Source organism: Cynoglossus semilaevis, chromosome 17 (genome assembly GCF_000523025.1).
Source record: "Cynoglossus semilaevis isolate Cse_v1.0 chromosome 17, Cse_v1.0, whole genome shotgun sequence".
Classification (NCBI taxonomy): Eukaryota; Metazoa; Chordata; class Actinopteri; order Pleuronectiformes; family Cynoglossidae; genus Cynoglossus; species Cynoglossus semilaevis.
The window spans coordinates 10,773,949-10,783,364 of NC_024323.1; the positions used below are offsets into that span (position 1 = coordinate 10,773,949).

Below are 9,416 nucleotides of genomic sequence, written 5' to 3' on the forward strand. Positions count from 1 at the left end.
CTGACCACAGGGGGCCGGGAAATCAGTGAGACATTACTGCGAACGGACATACACTTGTTCCCTGACCGCTGCGATCAATGGCCGGCTGATCGGCCCCCTCCACTGGCTGTTAAGGCCATTACCAGTGTTGTCTCCATCGATCGATGGAGAACTGTGTCCTGTGGCCCCTGCTGACTGTTCTGTGTCGAAGGTCTGCTGTCTGCACGTCTCCCACACAACTGCAGCAAAACTGGAGCCACAGAGCAGGACAGGGTTCAATAACCATGCCGTCGGCCAATAAGGTTAGGAACAGTGATAATCAACTGGTGGCTCCGTCACACCACCCAATATCGAGAGGTTCCCACTAATAAAGCAACTGGAAGAAACAACATCTGAAACTCAAATATCTGTCAGTAATCCACAACATTTATGACTCCATTTGCTCAGTAATCCACAACATTTATGACTCCAATTGTCCGACTCTGTTCTGGAAAAATATAGTTAGTGACCCCTGTGTCGACTAAAGAGGAACAGAGAAGATCAAGAAAATGGAAAAATATTTTTTTATTTTATTATCTTTTTTTCAGCTAATTGTTCAGCTAATTGTTTGGCTCTAGACGCTGAAACAAAAAACAAATGTTGCTGTTTATCGAGGTCTCAGTTCTGTGAGACTGTGTGGGCTGATTTCCTCCAAACAAACAAATGTGAATTATCCAGACAGAAGCTCAAACACCACTGATGGTATGGAGTCCAGGTCAAAGTCCAGGTCACCAAAATGTCATCACAAAACAGGAGAACCGACATGGAACTGGAACGTGTCTGTGCAGTCAGTTCTTTGGACGTAATCCTGGCATTAAGATTAGGTTTTATTCTGAGGGAAACACAGTTGCCCAGCAGAGATTCTCCCAGAGTCTCAGATATCGAGGCTGTCTTCGCAATCTTCTATAGCTATCAGCTATCAGATCTATCTGAGGCAAAGTATAAAAAAAAGAAAAGTTCAATCTTCTAATACCGGAGGGCTTTTCACTGTGATTGATTTTAGAGTAGGTAGACAAGATTGAGCTTCTTCTGAAAATTCACTGCTGCCATCATGAACCTGTAGGTGCAGCGCTGATGTTTATATTCCTGCCAGACAAAAGTTTGATATTGGAAATAATTGTACTTTCAGCACAAACAAACCGTTGTCGTTAGGATAATGAAGATTTCTCTCCTGATGTTGTTGTGTTTTTGTTACATAACAAACACATTTTACTCTCTGTTTTCATCTGACACCCAAATTAGGATTCAGTGAAGCGTTTCATTGTAAACATGATCCAGGCAGTAATAAAGCAAACGCACACATTAAGATGTAACTCAGGTAAAGTGTGTGCCAAGTCCACGGCCGCTGTACAAACACCGCCCTTGCTGTAATCCATTTACATGCCTCATTACGTCGGGGAGCGTGGAACTATTTTCCCCAAACATAACCTCCAAGAGATTTATGAGGCTACAACAATGAGAATAAATTCCTCGTACGCTATTGTCTGAAGCTAATGTATCTGTGCAAGAAGCTGAAGTGAAATGAATAATGAGCGAAGGTGGGAGCCAAAGTCAACAAACAGAGGCTTTCACTGCCTTTCATCACTAATTAAAAAAAAGGAACAAAAGACGATTCATTCTGTCGCTGAACTCCCCTCCGATGATGATTGAAAACTTTTATTTCCCAGCTGCTTTGACATAACTTTTAGCGGACAATAGATGGCGTCGCTGTCCTTGCAGTCTTGGGTGTATAACGTAATTACTGTTCGGTCGCAGTAAAACACGGCAGTACTGTAGTAGTGGGCTGGAAAGGAGGCGGGTCTTCAACACAGTGTGTTGTTATTGTAGCACAACATCGGTTGTGGAGAAACTCAAACCTGAAAGAATCCAGTACTAGCATGATCTGCTAATTAGCATGATCTGCTAATTGGCAGGTTCAAGCAGGTTTATTGTATGACAAGTGAACGACTCGTGGTGAGTCACCGAGGTTCAAGCAGGTTTATTGTATGACAAGCGAACGACTCGTGGTCAGTCGCGGAACAACTCTGTGCAAATATACAAAAGCGTCAAATCAACTAAAGTCCACCGAACGCGTCGTCTTCTTACAAGCGGACGGTTTAACAAACAGAGACACGGACCAGTTAGATTGTTGACCTGATGACATCGAGAGTCAACATGTTTGATTGACAGCCACTGATGTCTGGTTGGATCTTTAAACCTTTCACATGCCCCCCCGCCCCCCATACCCCCCCATCTGGTACTGACTTGTACAGACTTTGCCCCATCGACAGTCAAAAACGTCTGGTGGCGGTTCCTCAACTTTATCTCGTCTTTTACTTTGGTGTTTGTGAAAAGTCCGGATCCAGAGGAAGAGGAGGAAGAGGAGGAAGAGGAGGATGTATAGGACTCACAGGAACAACTGGCAAAGAAATAAAATAAATAAATAACATTTTAAAAAAAGAAAATCCAGCATCTGTTATGACTGAACTCAACCACCACTGAAATCACTGCCTACGTGCTGAAAGAACTCCTCTCTGCTGAGTGGTTCATGAAAATATACAGGCCTGGGTGAAAGACGTGATGCACGATTTTACTGCAATCGATCCAGGGTTTGATGGAAGTCACGTTTTAGGGACGTAGGGAAAAAAGAACTCCCCGTAAACACGTCTGAAGTTTGAGAACGCAGCAGGAGAGAAGGAGGAAACGCCGAGAAATGAAGTTCAATTTAATGCAAACAAAATGCAAACTGAGAATCTGGCTGCTCTGCTTCACTCCCCCACCCCCCCACCCCTCCCTCCCCCGTCTCAGAGCCTGTGAACCCTGGAGCGCATTATGATTCAGATCATTTTAGGAAACCAGAAACATTTTCTACTTGTTCAATTTTTTTTTTTTCATGCAAAAAAGGCTGAAAATGCAACAGAGAGAGTAAATAATTACCAAAAGTATTAAAAATAATAACTGAAGACTTGGTAGGAGACATACAGTACGTCTGTATATTACTGCGTGTACTATCACAGTACTTTAAGAGCAGGATGTTGAATGGCTTGGAGATGATGGGACAGTGAAACAGGAAACAGATTCTTTATGCTTCTTGTCTCCATTAAAAAAAAACAACCAAAACCAGAAATTAGAAAAAAAAACAACAACAGTCAAATCGAAGAAGAAAGAATAAAATATTAAAGAAAAAAATGGCTATTTTTAGATGCAAGTGGTGGATGGCAGCGCAGGGTGGGGGCTTCAGATTTATTATTGATGTTGCTTCGTAAGTGGGGACTTTGTTTCTCGCCTGAGAGGAAAGTGTGAGGTAGGTGTGTGTGTGTGTGTGTGTCAGAAAATGGTCATTGCACAAAAAAGGGGAGAGATAAAAGACAACAAGTCTGTTCTCAGATGGGAGGCAGCAGAGCGGCGTCTGAACCAGCGGCAGACGCCGGAGTCTGCTCCACATCCAGGAAAAGAGTTTTAATCAATTCCACACTTATTTTCTTCCCTAAGTTCATTGAAGGAGCCTTCGTGTGGAGGCAGAGATTCTACAACATGCAAAATACACACACACACACACACACAGTTCTGCAGACTGAGTCACAAAGTTCACAGAGTAAGAGTCTGAGAATTTTCACAAAGCAGCGATTTCTAAAGTCTTGCAGCATTTCACAAAGAGGCTGACGATCACTGTCACCTTCCAACAACACGGCTTTCTTTAAACTTTAAAGATTTTCTTTTGACTGCAGTACCATGAATATTCCACATGTTGTTATATGACAAACCTTCACAGCAAATTAAAAAAAAAACATACAGAAATTAGAAACAAATATATCCACATGGAAATAATGGTATGATTTTTAACCAAATGCAAAATTGATTTGGAAAAAAAATGTGTTTAAATTCTGTATTTTTTTGTGTCTTTACAGTTTAGATACATACCTATACATATATGTGTATATGTATGTCATAAAGGATCAGATCATAATATTTATTGTAGGCAGTGTTATCTACACCGTCAGATGTGTGTATGTACAGTATTTCTGTGACCTTCAGGCATTAGAAAACACACACACATGAATGCAGTAGTTCCAGCTACACAATCCTCGTCCACATCACGTCAGAACAAACGCCCCAGGATTTCTGCTCATTCAGTTTTTCAGCCTTGACGAGAAACACCTGACGTCACGTATGGACCAAAGCCTCTACTGCCTGTAATTCCATAGATATGGATTATACAGAGTAATCAAACGCAGCCATTGGTCCACCAGACCAGATCTGACATAACATGTCTGAGCAGACGATAAGAGGATGAAGTGAAACCACGTTACATCCAAGTCTGTCTGTGATCTTCAAAACAATGCATATGTACTGGGTTAATTAACCAGTCAGGATGTATTCAGTAGTCCAAAAAAAATCGTTTGGGCAACACTGTGGTCGGGTGGTTAGTGCTAATGCCTTATAGCAGAAAGGTCACTGGTTCAAGCCCTGGTAGACACTTACACTGACCATGTGTTTAAGTCTCAATGGTTGTTTGTCTGTATAAATGACCCTAAGATAGACTGTTGGTATATTGTTATATGTAATTCAGTAGTAAAAGTAGTATTAGTTAAATACTGTACATGGGTATTGTAATATCTTCACTTCTTTCCCTCTATCTACTAACATATACTAACATATACTGTGTAGTACTCCATAACTTCTCTTGTATTCACTACCACTGCGGTGAGTTCTGATTTTTCGGACTCCACTGAAATACAAACTTTTCCTCTGGCATTCCTTTGTTTCCTCCATCTTTTCTGCAGCTAAGCCTGATCCAGAGTGACACCTCCCTGCTCTCCAGCAGAGACACACGGTGGCAGACAGTGTCTTTGAACGCGTCACTCACTTTTATTTTGTGTTTGCTCGACAACAGCACATGCCTTCATTAGACCACATCTCCTGACAGTGGTTCATGCTTCCACGGCTCCGTCTGACGAGAGAGCGCCGCACAGGCGTCAGGCCTCCACCTACACTCTGCTCACGCCTTGTTAGCTGCTCAGTGCCATGAACATGTCAAGAACATATAGAAAACGCATCACCGCAGACCGAACCCTATACTGCAGTATGGAAACACAGGGCTGAGAAGTAAAGTTGTTCAGAAGACGAGCACTGTCTAAAGGTTAGAGGAGTTCACCTGCCTTTTTACTTTGTGTTTTTCCACATTTGCATACTGTATATATATATATATAAAACACCTGATAACCTTTAGTAAACAGAGACAGTACAATATAGAGAAGTGGCCGAGATCCAGCGGTGAATCAGCTCACAGCTATTATTGGAGGAGACAGACTTTAGAATAGCTTTTTATCTCTGAATAAAATTGTTTTTCTTCTTTGAAAATAAATTTCAACATGATATCAGGCAAAAAATACATGTTGGCAAGATACATTTTAGAATTGAACTAAAAATATATTTTGGGTGTCTGCAGCGTCACAAATAAGCAAGGTTTGGTGCTATGTAGTACGTAAAGCTAAGACAATCATGTCATGTTGGTCATGAGTAGAAATATTTATATTTTGATGCTAAATGCTAGTATTGAAGCTAATTTTTCATGCAAATCACACAAACCAATCTATAAAACTGTGTTTACAGCAGCAACAACATTCTCCATTGTATCTCTACACCACAAAATTGGACACAAAATTCCGACCCAGTATTCGACCTTAAATTTGCCACTTTGTATGCAAGGCAGACAGCACAGCAAAATGTATAAAACATGCGGCGCTGCAGCTTGTTTTAATAATTCAGAGTAGTGAATGCATTTGTGCAATTACTGTAAAAATCATCAAACAACGTTTTTCTGGAAGAAAAATTTCCTGTGGGGAAGCAACAAGCAGCGGTTTGATTGAAGGCAATAAATGTGAGCTTTGTAAAAACGGCAGCCGGCCTTCAACGTCACTGAAGGAATCTGAACTGGAGGCTGGAATCAAATCTACGAGGCCGCTTGTGATGTCGGTCCTGAGAATACAGCACCTAATGCCTAATTCATGATGTAGCACTCCTTCAGGTAATGAAAGGCTACTGCGTCGCTTATGCTTTAATACCAGAAAGAGTGGAGTGCAACGGCGGGGGCAACGAGAGGACGATCGATGCACTTTAGGAGGAGAGTTGTCCAAGTTAATGATGGATGGGGCAAATAGGATCATCTCTTTTTAATGGGCTTCGAAGGCTCCACACGACAGACACCTAAACTCAGCATGGACAAAAGTAGTGGAATATCAGTGAACGTCAATCATGGAGTTCAATCGTAAAGTCTGAATCACACAAGAAAAGTCTCACGGGAATCAAGCGGATTTTATAGAGATTTGGCTGAAATCAGGTGAAACTGGAGTCCATGCAGGAAATAACAGGACAGGAACAGGACAGAAGGGATTTGCAAGATTTGCCACCGTGTGGCCCAGACATGTTATCACAAAAACTCCTTCAATGGTAGGACTCCTATTCCTCCAAATGAATTTGAAAGTGTTGTTGTCTATATCAGCGGACAAGAGAGGGCGAGAGGAACCGTGACACGGACTAATACTAGAACCAGTCTCTTACTGAAAAGTCCTGAGTTTTGGCTTCAGGCGCTGAAGCAAATCTGCTCTTTGTCAGGTGACACATTTTGACCTAAATTTCACATGATCTCTCAGCTAATGCAGAGGGATAAAGAAATAATCAAAACACGACCTTTAATAGGACAAGGCAGAACAATATCCATCTGCAGTCAAAGAAAAAAAAGGTGATGAGTAAAAATGTCTTCGTCTTAATTAGCCTCTGTGGGCTTCTTCTTCTTTTTTTTTTTTTTTCACATCGCGGTTCCTGACATTTCCATTGCTCAAACATGTATGCTTAGAAAAAAAAATACACTGACCCTATATTGCGTCTGTTTTACCTCAGCTTGTTAAAATGACTGTGCTCTGCTTCACACGTCGTAGCCTAATTAGGTTTTATTCATTAAAATAATAATAAAAAAAACCTTCACATGTTGTAGCCACTGACAGACAGCTTTCTTTTCACTACTGAACATCCTGATGATTCAGTGTTTGACTTGTTTCACATTCACCTCGGGCATGAAAAAGACGTGTCGAAAACTTTGACTAGAATCGTATTTACTGCAAGAAAAGTATGGAATGTGAAAAATAAAAACTTTTGCCATGAGGCATAATACATATTTATGTACATATATACATATATAGATACATATTACATATGTATCTATAGATACATATGTATATGTATCTATAGATACATATTATATATGTATTTATAGATACATATAGTTGACTTCATACATAAATAAAGTTATATAACTGTAAAATTACACACTAATATATAATCTCTTTATTTTACAGCTTTTTAAAACTTATGTCCATTCCTTATTCATGTCTATGTTTTAATGCTTTAATATTATCATCCTTTTCACTGTCCAATGATTTCTTAGAGCACAAACAGCATAAGGCACTGGATAATGTTGTTGTTGTTTTGTTTTTTTTTCTCTATGCTGACCACAGTATAACAGAAGGTGGGAAAGATCTCAGAGAGAGAAAGTGAGTGGAGGCAGAACGCCAATATGTGAAATTACAACTATTGATCTCCTGTGCTGCAGAAAGCATTTCCACTGAGTTTGAATGCATTATTAAGGAGATACTGCTCCCCACAACAGGTGGACAGCAGCGCGGCTGCACGGCGCTGCAACACAACCAGAGAGAGAGAGAGAGAGAGAGATTGTGCTGCTGGCAGTTGTTTGTATGAGATTAGTATCTCCGCTGTGACAGAGTGCAATACTGTCACGTCGAGTGCAGTGACTCGAACGACAAATAATCATTTTCAAGCCCAACTAGCAGCTAACAACGCAACACATTTCACTGCTTTTACCCTTTTCAGAAATCACAGCACGGCTAAGTGTGCATTACCGGCTGAACCTTGTGGCATCCAAAAGAGAAAGAAAATATGTTAATTTATGACTGAAAATGTTGTGAGACGACAGCGCGCACTTGTAAGGAGGCAGGAGTCTGCTGGAGTGTGCAGAGGAGAGGAAGGGTAGAGGAGCGAAGGCCGCTTTGCTGTAAGCATACATCTCTGAGAAGTGTTGGTGTGGGATGAACTGAATAATGAATTTTTAACGACAGCCGGACTTTAGACATTTGGCAACACTGCTTTGGTTCCACAAGTTGAACCGGTCTCCACTTTTCAGTGAGGTTTAAAACAAGTGGCATTTTTCTCTTCAGGTCAAAGCATAGAAAACACAAACCTCGCTCACATCATTTACAACGAGGTAACTGCTAACTCACCAACCTACGAGACTGTTAATAGAAAGTATCTTTTATAAACTCTACATATTTTGTCTCTTAAGTTCAACAAAGAAAGTTGTTCACAGATGATCTATATCAGTGGTTCTCAAACTGTGGTGCGTGTACCACCAGTGGTACGTGAGCGCTCTCTAGTGGCATGTGGGGAAAATTCATATTTTCATGGTGGTACATGGTGGAGAGCTCAATGTTTTTTCAGGTGGTACTGAGTATAATAAAGGACCACTGGTCTATATGTCACCTCTTATACCTGACAGACCTCGGTCACATGTATTTTCTAGTCTGGTCAGACAATTGTACTTCCTGAATAATAGATACAATAACTACAGGAGAGTTTGTCATTTTAGAAACCGAATTATAGAGAGGATTAAAGCAGTAATGTAGACGGCAGAGCATTTCACCACTGCACCAAAGGAAAACTGGAAGGAAAAGTAGCCGTGGCTACAGCTACAGTTAGAGGAAGATGGTGGAAACAAGAAGAGCCTGAGCTGGTGACAAGAAACATGTTGCAGTGTGTGTGTGCGTGCGTGCGCCCGCGCCCGTTTGTGAGTATGTGCACGCGCGGGGTAGAAAAGTAGAAAAAAGACATTTGAAAACTGATTTCCGTGGACAGAGCTGTCCATGGTGCTGAATCAGCGGACGCCACAAACTGCCGCAACTTCTGCTCTGCATCCGCTTCAGAGAGAGAGAGGGGGGCGAGGGGGGGGGGGGGGAGGTGAAGAAAAGAAGGGCGTTCTAATTGTATGATGAATAATAAAATAAAACAAATATAAAATATATTTACCGCCAAAACAAAACCAAGTTTTACACATCATTTATCCAGGGGCGGAGACGACAAACAGTCCGAGCATCAAAGGTTTTACATGTGGGGAGCCTGGAAACAGAAATTGTTTCCATCTCTTGAATATGACGCTGTTACTGGAGCAGACTGAAGGGGGGCAGCCCGACCTCCCCTCTCCTCCCCTACCCTCCCCTCCCCTCCCGTTAGTGATGCAGTGAAGCTGCTCTGCGCACGGAGACAGTGTCTCTGTATAAAAACAAGCTGCACTTCCTCACACCGACTACAACAGGAGGAAAGGAGCGTCAAGTCCGAGCGGCCGCGGCGGG

General features: G+C 41.6%; 1 long non-coding RNA gene across 2 annotated transcripts in view; it reads right to left on the reverse strand.

The window, feature by feature from the left end:
• The window catches only part of LOC107989885 (uncharacterized), a 55,872-nt gene that overhangs the window by 21,845 nt on the left and 24,611 nt on the right, over nt 1-9,416 (reverse strand). The window contains exon 3 of one of the 2 annotated variants that reach the window (XR_001761418.2): nt 2,398-2,416. The exons of the other annotated variant lie outside the window; for it this stretch is intronic. This is a non-coding gene — a long non-coding RNA (uncharacterized LOC107989885). Of the gene's footprint in view, nt 1-2,397; nt 2,417-9,416 lie in introns of those variants that run through there. 2 annotated transcript variants of the gene reach the window in all.